The sequence below is a fragment of the Polyodon spathula genome, chromosome 9 (genome assembly GCF_017654505.1).
Source record: "Polyodon spathula isolate WHYD16114869_AA chromosome 9, ASM1765450v1, whole genome shotgun sequence".
Taxonomy (NCBI): Eukaryota; Metazoa; Chordata; class Actinopteri; order Acipenseriformes; family Polyodontidae; genus Polyodon; species Polyodon spathula.
This window is the reverse complement of record NC_054542.1, coordinates 11,911,364-11,925,864: the sequence shown is the minus strand read 5'-3', so window position 1 is coordinate 11,925,864 and position 14,501 is coordinate 11,911,364. Positions and strand designations below refer to the sequence as shown.

The window sequence follows — 14,501 nt, the reverse complement described above, 5'->3', positions numbered from 1 at the left end:
GACAGTATAATGGTACCAATAGTATACTAAAACCAGACAATTTTAGCAGAAGTATACTTGCAGTATATAGCTTTTTTGTAAAGGGTGATATTGGATTCTGATCCAAACTTGTTTATACCCTCTGTTAAATGTTGAACACTATGGGAGGTGAAATAACAAATGTGCACGCATTATATATTAAAATGTGCAAGTGTTGTCTATTAAGCATATAAGTCAAATACTAAATATAGTACACCCTCGCTATAACAACCCTGTTTGGGTCCAAAGCCTTTTGTTCGCTATAGTAAAAGGACAATCCAAAATGAACAATATAAGCTGCTGGAGTAAATTAAGGAAGTCACCTTGGACAAAGGCATTAGCTAAACTATTAATAATATTAATAATGTTTTACTCTCTGATTTTCTTTATTATTACAATATTTGTCACTACTAGCAATACTAATTGTAATAGTAATTAGATTGTGAATAATAGTGTTATTACAAGTACAGTACCTATCTGTCATGCATAGACTGCATCGACGTATTCTGCTATAGATCGTATAGCATAACCAACTTAGTATCACCCCCCCCCCCCCCCCCGAAAAAAAAAGCCCATCGACACAGTCAGTGCCGGTTGCATAGAGCTGTACGAGCCAACATCGGAAATTTTTTTCTATTTTTAATCAGTATTTAATCATACAATAAAGGCAACATAGCGATGATGTAAACGGTATATCTGCACTCGGCTGAAGGTTTGGACACTCTACCCTCGGCACAGTAAGTTACAAGCAAGCACCATACATTTAAAATAAAATTACCGGTACATTTTATTAATCACATTAAAGAAATGAAAAAAAGTGATGTCAACATGCTACACGCTAAATCTGAGTCAATCATAATAACTAAAGTATTCGGGTTTTTATTTTGTTTTTTTTTTGTTTGTTTTTTTCCTGGGTTGGGAAATAACGTTAACGATTTAATAAAGGTAACAACAAGATAACATAATGTGAATCTTGGTGAGCTGAGTACAGTAGCTTGTAATTCCAGTATGTAACTTCATTAAAAAAATTATAGCCTTCAAAATAAAAGTATATAAAAAGTCGTAGTGTCCATTTTACCCTTTGTTTCACAGTCATGTGACATATACCAGTGCGCTGACTAGATAGGATTGCAGGGCTGTTGCACGTAGCAATCCTCGCGGGATTTCGTCACAAGCAATGTGTACGTTGTAAGTCACCCCGGAAATCGCTCAAGCATTACCAAAGAAAAACACTGATCCCGCTAAACCAGATGAACTGTGAGCGGAATCTCGATTGGGAAACCGCTGTTTGATTAAAGCACAGAACGTTATCTTGTTACAGAGTAAAACATTGGATTGTCCATCGGGCAAGCAGTCAAAAAAAAAAACACATTGTCCGACAGATTTTTTTGGTTGTGCCGGAACGTCGGGCTACCAATTTTGTGATCCCTGCTACCGATGTATGGACAAGCATGGCAAAAGAAGCATGTTTAACAGTAACCTGCCATTACATTAAGCAAAGTGTAGTTTTAAGTTCATCTGGAGAAATGTTTACTTTTCGTGATTAGATTTGATGAAAATATATGTACTTATTATTTACACGTTTCTTTTGCGTTATGAAAAAACGATGCATCGATTGTAAACACACTATCCTCCCAGCCCTATTTGTGATTGCACTCATTTAATCAGAATAGAGCCCCTTGTCTCTATTTAAAACAAGAACGTTTTACCCAATTTATATTTACGATAAATACAAGTTTCCTGTTGCCAATATGTCAATAATTAAACAACATACCATGTTTCTTAACATTTATAATGATTCAAATGTCTGTCCATGTTACTTGTGCAACTCCACTGTTCCCATTTTCCTCAGTCCCCAAGAAGTAGATTATCTTGCAGCATATAACATGACTTCTCTTACAGTTACACTGTTGTGATTAGCATATTAACTTTGTTTGATTCTACATATACAAAATAGACTATGATGTCATATATTGGTTACCCCTTTTCATTAAGTGACCCAGGTAAAGTTATATTATTAACTACTTCAGGGTCAGGATGGACGTTTAATTGGTTCAATTAAACAATGTAGAACGCAACAGTATGTATGTGCAGTATTTACATTTTGAGTGCCTATCAACAATGATGTACAGTGGGTTCCGTGGAAACCTTCCCCGTCAATGCGGTAGGCTCGGAATGTGATACTGCAGGGCACCGCGGGTTACCGGTCAGTTGCCGCGGAAACAAATGTTCTTTTTTTTTTCCCCCAGAGGAACCGCAGGTGGCACCTTTTTCTTTGACTTAAACTGGTTGTAAACCGGGTGGTGTTGTTTTAAAATTGTACTGTATTACATTTTAAACAGTAACTGAAGCTAACTCTTCAATCTAAAGAAAGAATACAGATGTACTGATGGATGAAGAAAATGTTGGCAATTACACACAAACGAAATGTAACATAAAAATGTTTATATTATCATGATCAAGATACTGCATTTTCACTGTCAGGTTCTTACGTAAAAAAATCTATACGTGTTTATTTTTGTCAAATCAGTATACTAATGCTGCACGAGTTTGTTTATATTTTTGCAAGAACGTTTGATTAAACAAAACTTAAATGTATTATTTATTATAAAACGTATTCTATTTATTATAGAGAAATTGCCCAAACGTTGGTAAAATTAAATTTTATTGAAATGGTGCAAAATGTGTGTACATTTTGAGATGCAGTATTGTTTTTAGTTAATCTGCGAGCCTAATGTAATCAACAAAGACTATGATTGATAAAGTAAGAGCATGGTATATGTACATTTATAATTGATAATAACTAGGTGGGCATTTTCCATTTAACTTTCCGATAATCTGTCCTTAGAAATTTTATTTCAGATTAAACAAAAAAAGTACACAAACAAATATGCTTTTGTAAACAACATAACTTGATTAATTTGGGAAAACCTACATTTTTTTTTACAAAAAAATAAATAAATGTTTTCCTTTTTGGGGGGTTTTATAGCCCAAAATGACCTGATCGGTCTCTTGCTCTACAAATAACATTTCAAAGTGTAATCGTATATACCTTTTTTTATGATTACAAAACCATTCTTCAGAGAATTTTGAATGTTGTAGTACCATCCACTGCTTGTGCTTTACAGTTGGTGCCACTGTATTTGCTTTGTCTCGTCTATTTCTACTACTTCTGATGCACTGTATTAGAAATTAGAAGTTTTACTGAAGTAAACTAAAGATTAAGCCACAATTTTGTGTAATGAATACTTAGCTTGAACATTGGAAATGTAGGAATCTAAGAATATGTTTGCCTTGCCAGTAAAGAAAAGCAAACAAAAGTTCAGACCCTTGTTGTCTATCTTTCTAGACATCAAGCGTACCAGTAAGCTGACAAATACTGAAAGATGCAGGAGGTACAGAGAACAAATGAAGAATGACAGGGAAACATAGGAAATATATATAGATTGAAAGACAAAGAAGTACTGTAGGAAGCGTTACAGGGACATTAGCAAAATGACAGTCAGGGAACAGGCATTCACAAAGGAAAGTGAGGTTACAGAAGAGACAGTACAGAGAAGCTTAAGGAAAACTTCAGGAAATGTTACCAGTCGCTCCACCTGTTTCTCCAGCAACTTCAAATGCCAGACAGATCTACCACTGAACAGACACAGCAACGATCACAAGAGGCACCAACATCATCAGTGAGTTTCAAAGACAACCAAAGGTAAGATAAGCGAGTCAAACACAAATATAAAAAAACAATGGAAAAAGCACAGAAAGTGAATAAACTGGAGGAACTTAAGATGCTTTCAAACAGAGGAGTTAGGATGGTTCAGAACCGCCACTGAAGCAGCTAGGTCTGTGTGAATTGCCTATACCGCCACGAAACCATCATATTTTATGCCGCCTCTGAACCACCCTCGCGAGGTGGTTCAGATATGACACTGAACTGTCATAACTGCCTGTGTGAAAGGCTATAGACCTTACTCACGCCACACTCAAAACGAGACTTGGAGTGCAGCTGCTAGCTTCCGGCCACCGATGTCTCCAACAGCAGTGGAGAGAAGCTGCACGGCGTTGCACTGTTGCGTTCCGTTTTGTGGTTCTGATTTAAGAAATAATCAGTTGAAAAATATATGAGTAGTACACAACAAAATATGAAAGCTGAACATTAATTTCAACAAAGAAAAACGGCAACTTTTTAATGATAAAAATATTGTAGCCTACTTGGAACATTAGCCTGCTATATTATATTAAACCTAAACAGCAAAGATAACAATCTGGTTCTCTTGCATTTTTCAATGACTATAATTTAATGAATAGAGAATAAAAACATGCTAAGTTAACAACTACCTAGCCTTAATTAATTGTTTTTGTAATCTACCAGCGGCTTCTGTTGCATACACATCGCTGACAAAAGTGCAGACCGTGGGTCAAACCAACGTTCGTGTTCGGGTGTGTTTTTTTTTTTTTTTTTCTTTTTTAACCATTTAAATGCAAAACCATGTATACAGACTTGTTTGTTTGTTTGTTTGTTTTTTGTAAATATTTGTCCTGCGGTTACGCTTAATTAATTTCTCTACACACACCACTACTCTGTATATGATGCAGAATACGTGATTGTAAACATCTAACCCAAGTACATACAATACTCTTTCAAATAAACGTGTTATGATTTTGAATATGCGCTTCATAGAGTCGGTATTATTGTCATTGCTTGCGCCTTGCACCTCTTTCTTTACAAATTAAGCACTGCGTGCATGTGTTAGGTCTGTGTCTCAGATTGCAGGAAAACAGTCTGTTGTTGCCATGAGAACCTGTCTATTGATTAACAGGTTTGAAAGTGTTGTACTTGAGCGATCTCTTTGGCTGTGTAAAAGGGTCGTGATGGTATTACACTGGTATTGATGCGCAATTTCATGCTGTTTGAAAGGGTGTTTTACGCGCTCGTTAAAACGTTTCAGAGAAGGCTGTAGTTCTGTGTGAAAATGGTGTTAGAAATATAAAAAGGGCTGTTAAAAGAGGAAGAAGAGATACTATAGAATTCAAAACAAAAGAAAATGGCCAAATTTGATCAATTCACCTAGAATAAGAACAAGAACCTTGAAGAAAGAACCAATAAAGCACAAAGAGAAAGTTAAAAAAAAAATGCACAAATCAAGAGGAAAATAGTCATCATATTTTTATCTGGAGATGACAACAGCACAGCGTGTCCTGGAAAGAAAGGCACAATCACAGTGGAAAATGCAGAAACGCAAGAGGCTCCTTTGTGCACCAGTGACAAAGCTCTTAAAGTTCAATCAAGAAAACACCATGACTAAATACCATGTTGCTTTCTTTTTATTTGATCCATTTTTTTAAACTAAAATAAGAGTACAGACATCAAATCAGATACAGGTGTCTTCACCGACACAAATTACATGGGAAGAAAGTCATTTCAAGGGTCCCTTTTTAAGAATATAACACTTAAGGTTGTGGTGATTATAAAAAGGTACTTATTTGAACAATTTCTGAACAAAAAAGTTTTACTGTTGGTTTTTGAATATCAGCATGTTAAATGAAAAATGCCAAGATAACTTAGAAGTTATACGGCTAGTAACTTTTATTTCAGCAAATGTGCCAGCACTGAAATAGTTATATTGCGTACTAAGTGCACTTGTCTACAGAAAGTGCACAATAGAGTTACTTAATTTAAATCTGGGTGGAGTTACAGCCCGTTGCTATGCAACAGTTTTTGGCATAGTGGGGGAGGGTGGTAATGCTTTGTGTCATTTTTATCACCAGCACCTGAGAAAAAGCATCAGTCTTTGTATGTTGTGCAATAGTTTTAAATGAATATTACATGTTCTACTTTTCTCCAAAAATAAAACCCATTGTTTTGTGTGGTATAGCATGAGTTAAAATGAAAGACCCCACATTATTTTAATCAGTATGACACATAAGCAATACGTAAGGGGGAGGTGTTTAGCTGCACTGTACGTTAAATTAAGGTCATTTTTTTTTTTTACCACTATCCTTGAATTTGGCAAATTCACCCCTTATTTTAAATCTGTGTATTGTAAATCTTGGGTGTACGTATAGGGATGTAGTTGGACTTTGTTATGTAACAACAGTAAATGTATGAACCTCTTTACAGCCAACAGTTAGCTGTCACCCCACAGCCAAGCATTCTATGACATTTTTAATCACTGCCTTTAAAATGCTATAAATACATTATTTGACAGCAGAGTGAAAAGAAAAATACTTGAGATGTCAAGGATCAGGGGTGCAAATTTGGAGCTAGATTCTAGTGCCAGGGTCATATAATGTGAGCAACATTAAATTCTCTTTCCCGTAGACATGTTTAATTTATTATTATTATTATTATTATTATTATTATTATTATTATTACTTTTATTTGTTAGCAACCATAGGTGATGATAGTTTTTCACTGGGTCTGGACTACTCAAATTACCCACCCTCACTCATCCACATACACAAGTAAGAAGTTGTAAGGAGGGCTCTGGTGCTAAACTTTCAAAACAGTTTAGCACCAATTTTCAAAACGATTTGCACCTTTTGTTAGTGTTGTTGAACACGTTAGCTTTACAGCACAACAATATACACAAGGATATAACTGAGAGAAAAAAATCTTAAGTAAAATGCTTAAGTAAATGTATTTCGAAAATAACCATCAAGGTATGGGATATTTTTTTCTCTCTGAGAGGTTTACATCACTGATTGTACTCGTCAGCCTTCAGCTTAAGAAGCTGGCTACCGCCCCTTCTCTGAGTTTATTTCAGTGTTCACTCTACTGAGCATATATATATATATATATATATATATATATATTATATATAAGATATATAATATATATATATAATATATAAGATATAATGGAAGTACCGAAACGCTTTGCGTTTCTTTCCACCTTGATATAATTATACGAAGAATTATAATAATCTAATATTATTAATATTGATATATATATATTTATGTTGGGTTTTTTGTATTGTCTATTCTTCCCCTAGGTATAGAATAGAGTTTAGAGGACACGTTGCGTGCCTGGTAGGCCACGCAATTTTTTGCAGCCTCGGTTTCGCCTCCGCTAGACCCGGAATTCAGCTTGCTACTAGCAGCCACTCCAATAATACCACCTGCGGACTGTAACATCACACCTCATGGTTGCTGTATACTGTAGCTACGCTACAAATATCTGCACTTTAGTGCGGCTGCAGTTCCTCTAAAATAAAAAAAAAAAAAAGGATTCACTTTTCCCATACAACGTACTAGGAAGAATATCGCCAACTACACTTTTCAGTTGCCCCTTTTAACAACAGGTAAGTATAGCACAACACCATTGTCTTTTAGAATAAGACACTGTACTAGCACTTAGCGTCTCCGCTCTGTGGGTGCGCACGCCCCTCGAAACTCGACGCTTCGGTGTTCGATGCTCGGTACACACAGCTCGATGCTCGGCGCGTTGATCGGTGCACACACCTTGACTCTCATTGACATGCATAGCTTCGACACTTCTGCGCTCGATGCAACCCATCGACACGCGACGCTTCGGCGTTCAGGGTGTCTAAAGATGTCTGGGTTCCACCGTTGCGTCACCTGCCAGGCAAAATTGCCGGCAAGCGACCCGCATGAGGGCTGTGTGGTGTGCCTTGGACCAGAGCACGCCGCGTCTGCCTTGGCAGACAGATCGTTTTGTGCATTGTGTGCTAATTTTCAGCCGCACACTCTTCACCAGAGGGCGAGGAAAACGGTTGGGAGCCACTCCCCCTCCTCTGTGTCCTCTTACACCATGTCTGTCCCACCGTCGTCTACAGCGACTCCGCCTGTCAAGCTGCGGCTATCCAGGAGCCCCTCTCAGCTTACAGCTGGTCAGAGATCCCCAGACCATAGACGTGTTCATAGCCCGTCTACTCAACCGAACAATTGTTCATTTGCCATGGTTCTAAGACTTTGGGTCAGTCATTGTCTAAACAATGCCTTTTCCATTGGATAATGGATGTTATTAAATTATCTGCAGGTCTTCCGCCACCAGGGCAGTTGAAGGCGCATTCCACTAGGGGTATGGCGACATCCTGGGCCCTCTTTAGAGGGGTGCCGGTGTCTGACATTTACGCAGCAGCCAGTTGGGCTACATCGCATACTTTTATGAGGTTTTACCGGTTGAACGTACGGGATTCCTCTGCTCCACGATTTGGAGCATCTGTACTACACTCTATGGCACCTCAGGATGCCAACATGGTGTTGACTTTTCCACCTTTTGGACAGCATAGCCGCCGAGGTGCAGCTCCACATATGCAATAATGTATTGCCTACGCAGTTGCGTTATGACGTAAGTCTGTCCTACTGCCGAGAATCCTCCCTCGCGATGGCTTGGGTACACTGTTCCCATACCTTGATGGTTATTTTCGACTTGAAAGGGAACAATAGGTTGCGGATGCAACCCCGGTTCCCCGAAAGAGAAAATAACCATCAAGCCGTGAGGTCGCTCCGGAAGCCTTCACGGCCTGAATAGTAAAAGAGGAAGAGAGTCTCCGCGCGCTGCGTATAGTAAGCTCCCAGGGGGGCGGGCTTACATGGCAGCTTTGCTATAAAGCTCAGCCAATCCCTACTGCCTAACGGCAACATCCCATACCTTGATGGTTATTTTCTCTTTCAGGGAACCGGGGTTTCATCCGCAACCTATCGTTTTTAAAACTCATGTTTAAATGTAATGGCTCTCAAACATAGACACCTCCTCATCAGCGCTCAATTTGGGAAGCGAAGCATCAGGAAGGTTCCACAACGCCACTCCCTGTAACTACATCCCTCTTCTCTGAATGGACAGCTAAATTGAGATCCCTGCTTTGACTGGTTGTTGCAAGTTATGAACTGTTATGAACTGTGATTCCACCTATCACTCTTCGTTTTTTTCAACAAGGGTTCCCAAAAACAAGGTGTGTTGGTAACCAAAGGGGAACATTTTCAACTTGTGTTTAGCCCTGGGGACTTGTAGGCTAATTGCTACTCTAAAACAAGTTCAATTTCATGTCCTGCTACCCAAATGTGAATGATGGAGCTCAAAACGCTTCTAGGAAAATGTATGGAGATCAGAAAAGAAAAAAACTTTTTTTTCAGTGTTTTGTGATCCATCTCCCGTTTATCGCCCAGCTTTTCTGATCAAAGTAGATTTCAGGTAAGATTAGGTACTGGGTGTCCAGTGTGATGCTTAGGTGAACGGAAGAACTGAAACCCACAGACTGCGCAGCACAATGCTTTATAGCTGCCCAATCAAAGTCCACATATAATCAGATAAGAGATGTCTGTTTCATTATGCAAAATGACTGCTGCACTGCCGTTATCCTGACACCCGTTGTTAAAACCTCTGCACTGTAGTACTACTCTGTGTAGTGGTTAAGGTGCTTGCTTTTCATGTGAGTGGCTGCTGGTTCACGCCCAGCTTCTTGTTACACACACTTAAGACAACTAGATCGAAAAGGTAAAATTGTTCCAGTAATTTAACGATTCAGAAAATTCCTACAGTACTTTACATAAGGCATATAACATAATTGTTGGTATCTTTAACTTTTAATTAGTATGTAAACATTGCTGCCTAACTCATGTATTCTTTATAATTATCTTGAAATGTTACTTTGCAATGTAGCCGTTCAAGGACCTTCAATAGTGATAATTGCCTCTGAGGCTGCAAAACCCCCATAATGCAGCCGTAAATCGTGTTTAGCAGCCATTTCATAATTAAACTCAGAAAAAAAATGTTAATTACAAAACAATCTTTGCTTTTTACCTTCGTAGCCTGCCTGAGCCTAATTCTGGTCCCTTTAAATTCTATTTCAAAGAGAGCTGACAAATTACGTGAATTGTTCATCCCCAATCCTACTTTTAACTCGCATCTCATTTTTGCAGTCACTTAATTTAACACTGTGCTTTTGTTAGTTTCCTGACTAGTTTAATAGAGATGTCCTGACAGGTTTTTTTAAGGATAAAATGAGTACCTAGTGCAGAGTATACACTGATAGCAAGTCAGTTGTCAATCAGAAGATTTTTTCTAAGCAATCAACATCTCGAGGGGGTTCTCATGAAGATTACCCATCTGTATCTCAGCCATCTACTTCTTACTACGAACACTACAGAGACCGGAGCAGTTGCAAGCAGTAGTAATGCAGAAAAACGCAAACAATTTGGAATGGAAGATGAAGTATCTGTGGCTTGTTTATCGAGACGACAAGATGTATTGTAGTGTGCCGCTGGGTAAAAAAAGAAAAAGATAAATATGCATGGATGTATAGTTTTTCAAGAATCTTCGCTTAAAAGACACAGACACGGTGATGCTGTTGCTGTTATTGGAATGTAGAAAACTATGAAAACATAAGTAGATGAAGGCAACAAATATTGCTTAGAATCCTGACTCGTTGTCATCCAAACGGTCTACTGTTAGTATATAACAAAGATAATAGTGTGTCTGTGTTCATATGTATATCTATACACAGACAGAGACTGTTTAAACTACTATATGGCATAAAGTTTAAACGTTCATATAAATATACCAAAATGCACATCCCAGGAGTTTATTAGCCTTTGTGTTAACAATAGTTCAGTATCTGGTGGATGGGACGCAAAATTCTGGGCATGTGCATTTCAGGAATGCATGAACAGAAAAGCTAGCGCGACCTCTGCATTGTAGAAGCGAGTAATTAAGAGTTGTACAAAACCACACACCTGCAGAGGCCTGGAACTGGCTTCAGGATGGCTGCTGTGGTTCACTAACTGATATGGCGACACTTGGCTCTTGTTGAGGAGAGGCAGGAACACATTTGGAGGAGGACAAGACAAGGAAAACCCTGCATATTCAATCCCAGGGTCACTTTGTTTGGGATGCCATAGGATGCGGTGCTAAAGGTCTATTGTCTAATTCCGCAGGCCATCCTTGACTGCATAACTGAATTGAGGGATGAGCTAGACCCCAGCGTCAATGTATGGATCTTTATCCCTGCAAATGTGAAACTGCTGTGTTCTCTGCACTACTTAGCCTCTTGTTCCTTTCAGACCACACTTGAAATCGCTGAAGGATAGCCCAATCCCCCTTTTCCAGGGTGCTAGGCAAATTTCTGGATGTCATGCCATGTTATCCCAGGATAACAGCATAACTGACATTGGCTGAGGCTTTTCCAAACAACTCTGTTTCATGCTGAGTGACATCAGCCGTAAGGACTGTCACCTCCTTCTCAGAAAATGTTTCTTTTCCGTGTGCCAAGAGGACTTTGTTGCCCTTATTCTGACATTTTTTTTTTTTTTTTGGTTTGTATTTTTGTCACCATCCGTGCACCGATGCGCTCATTGAAACAATCATTATTATAATTGCAGATCATTATTTGTGTGTGTTGAGTAACTTGCATTGCTCTTAAGCTTACATAGGGCGCAGTTCAATCTGAATTTTTTATCCGCAGTTATTTGCACTGTGCCTATACTTACATCTACCCCAAATGTCAAGTAATTACTATATAAACAAAATAGACGGTCACTCAGTTTTTAAAGTAGAATTGATAAAAGTACTCTACCTTCAATATTTGAATCTCTTTAGATATATTACTTTTTGCTGACGAAACCTGGAAATAGGTATTGGATATGAAGTTTTCAAAGCATTGCATTACAGGTGCAGTGATAATTAAACTGACAGTGTTTTGATAGATGGTTCAATGTTACTGTACCTCACAAGACAGCTCCTCAGCTTTCTGCATATAAAAACATAAGACATGGATGGCTGCCCAGAGCTGTATTTGAGCACAGTCAACAATCCATAATACAGTTTAAAAAATATATGAAAACTGTTTTGCAGCTTCTAATAATGGAACTGGTAAGAAGCATATATAGGTATAAAAGAGATTTAACAATGCACATATGGTGTCCATCCCATGTTCCATACACCCTTTACAGAACAACAGAATTGTAGCCAGCTTCATGTTTCAGATGAATTGATTATTCATGTTTCTCACCGAGGGTGAAATTCCACCCTACTGTACATATGACAGACGGTACTACCATTGTCTGTAATCCACCACACACTTCAAGATTTATGCTGCATTTTTCACCTGCTTTACAACCTGCTCAAGCACAGTACCTACTTTGTTACTAATTATGCAGGCTGTGTTGTAATACTGTAGAATACTGTATTAGAGACTAGTTAAAAGACAACACACGCTGTAGGGGTTATCATGGTAGGTATATATATATCCGTATATATATATATATATATAATATATATATAATAATATATATATAATATATAAACACTAAAATGAAAAAAAAAAATAAAACACTATTAAATACAGTTTTGTTAAGTGCAATTCGTAATTTGTCAAAGTTTTAATTTGGTCCCAGCCTTAGTCTGAATTGCTGAACAAAGGGATATAATCCCTGCAATAAATACCACAGTAAATACTTTTTAAAAAGTGCACAGTAATAGTAATGTGGGCCTAGTAATGTCCTCCGCATGTAGTTTCCATTTTACAGTTTGCTTTCTAGGTTGATGTTTGTAAAATACAATGTTAGTTATTAAGAGTGTCTTATTAATTTGCATGCAGTACATTTATTGCAGTAAACATATCGAATCACATGTATACTATGTTTCAGATTATACTAAAACAAAACGACTCATGTCCTCAGGGATATGAGCAAATTGAATCAACTGAACTGGCTGTCTTAAAACCGTGGCTCCAGGGAACGCCTGCAAAGTGTCAACTGAAAGGGCCAAGCTTGGTGAAACGCGAGCATTAAGATGTAAGTGGAAGTAATTTTAGTAAGTGTATGTGATTTAAAACTGTTATATCTAATAGAAGTAATGTATGATTTTTATTGATTTTGATTTATTTTACAAGCTGAGAATGAAGAATTCAGACTTCAAAAAACCATTAATTCAAAAGGCCTCGCTTCCAAAAGGGTGGTTCTGATGAATCGTGAAAAGTAAATGACTGGAGCTTGTTCTTTTCAAATTGCATTGAGGATAAGTCTAAATGTAGCAATGTTTTTTTATTTAGTTGAGGTATCCCATATTTAGGTTGATATAAAGTGCACTCCATTTATAAGAATTAATAATATAAGAATCAACGAAAGAAACAGAGATCTTTGCAACCCCCTGTGGACGAGGCAGGAGAAGTCATGCACATGCTTACCCTTTGTGGGAGTAGTTGTCAGCATATATAATATTCTATATCTATGGTTGGCAGTAGGTAGATGCAGAGTCTGCGTCTTGGGTTGATGTACTCCCTAGCAACACATGGTGCCATTCCACGGAGGGGAAGCTAGATTTTTGCCATAGTGTTATCGCTTCTGTCATCTGACTGAGAAACCTGTTTTTACCTTTCAAAACATTAAGAATGACCTACGATTACGTTGAAATAATTAGTGATGTTTTTACTCTTCTTTCAAAAATAGCATAAATGTTAGGTTTAATGTTTTTTTTTTACATTAAGTGTAAACACTTTTTTTTTTTTTAATCGTAGTCTACTGCATAGTAGTAGTTTCTGCATGTGAGTTATTTGATATTGTATTCATTGTTATTAAAATAATATAGGCTATACTAATAACGTGCATCATCTCACATTTTAAATATTCTAATAAACTTTACTGTGATCATGTGGAGTTTTTTTTCAAAAATAGCATAAATGTTAGGTTTTATAAAAAAAAAATGTCATTCACTTTTTTTTTTTTTAATCGTATCTATAGTAGTAGTTTATGCATATATTATATATATATATATATATATATATATATATATATATATATTCTAATACCATTATATATATAGATGTAATATTATAGACTATATATATATAATATATATATATATATATATATATATATATATATATATATATATATATATTGTTGCACCATTAAAAAAGACTTACACTTGATCACATGTGTGCTTGCAATAATAAGTGGAAACCCTGTTTATCAATGTTACAGTTAAGGAATATACAACATAAACATTTTTTCCACTTATCGCAAGTAAAACTGGACATGTACTGTGTCCCACATTTTATATTTTTAAACCTACATACTATATGAAAATCTATCTATGGGAAACTGAAGTCATACAAAAGGATTATTGTAAAATTGTTGAACTTTGGAAGACCAAAAGTTGAAGACCTTGAAATAAAAAACACTGAATATCTCAATACTGTTTGGAATACACACTACTGTTCTTCGTCTGAACGATTTATTTATTTAACCCAGCTTGCTATGGTATGCTCCCGCTAGCCGCTCGCCACGTCGCCACAAGTGCAATGGTTCCTTGTGGCTCAATTATTTTTCCCGAAGTTCACCATGGTGGAAATGGCTTTAAAAAATGTACTAGTGAAATACAGCCAGCACATTCAGCTGTTTAGTTTGATTTGATTTTACCCAATGAAAGCTCTTTAGCTTGATCACGTAACATATGCATGCCACAAACATTGTGTTTGGCGGGAAGACAGAGGTTCTAATTAGAAACAGTCAGTGGATGGCGC

At 37.1% G+C, this 14,501-nt stretch overlaps 1 protein-coding gene across 4 annotated transcripts in view; it reads right to left on the bottom strand.

The window, feature by feature from the left end:
- Nucleotides 1-14,501, bottom strand: part of LOC121320403 (cell adhesion molecule 2-like) — a 641,373-nt gene that overhangs the window by 619,951 nt on the left and 6,921 nt on the right. The window lies entirely within an intron of this gene.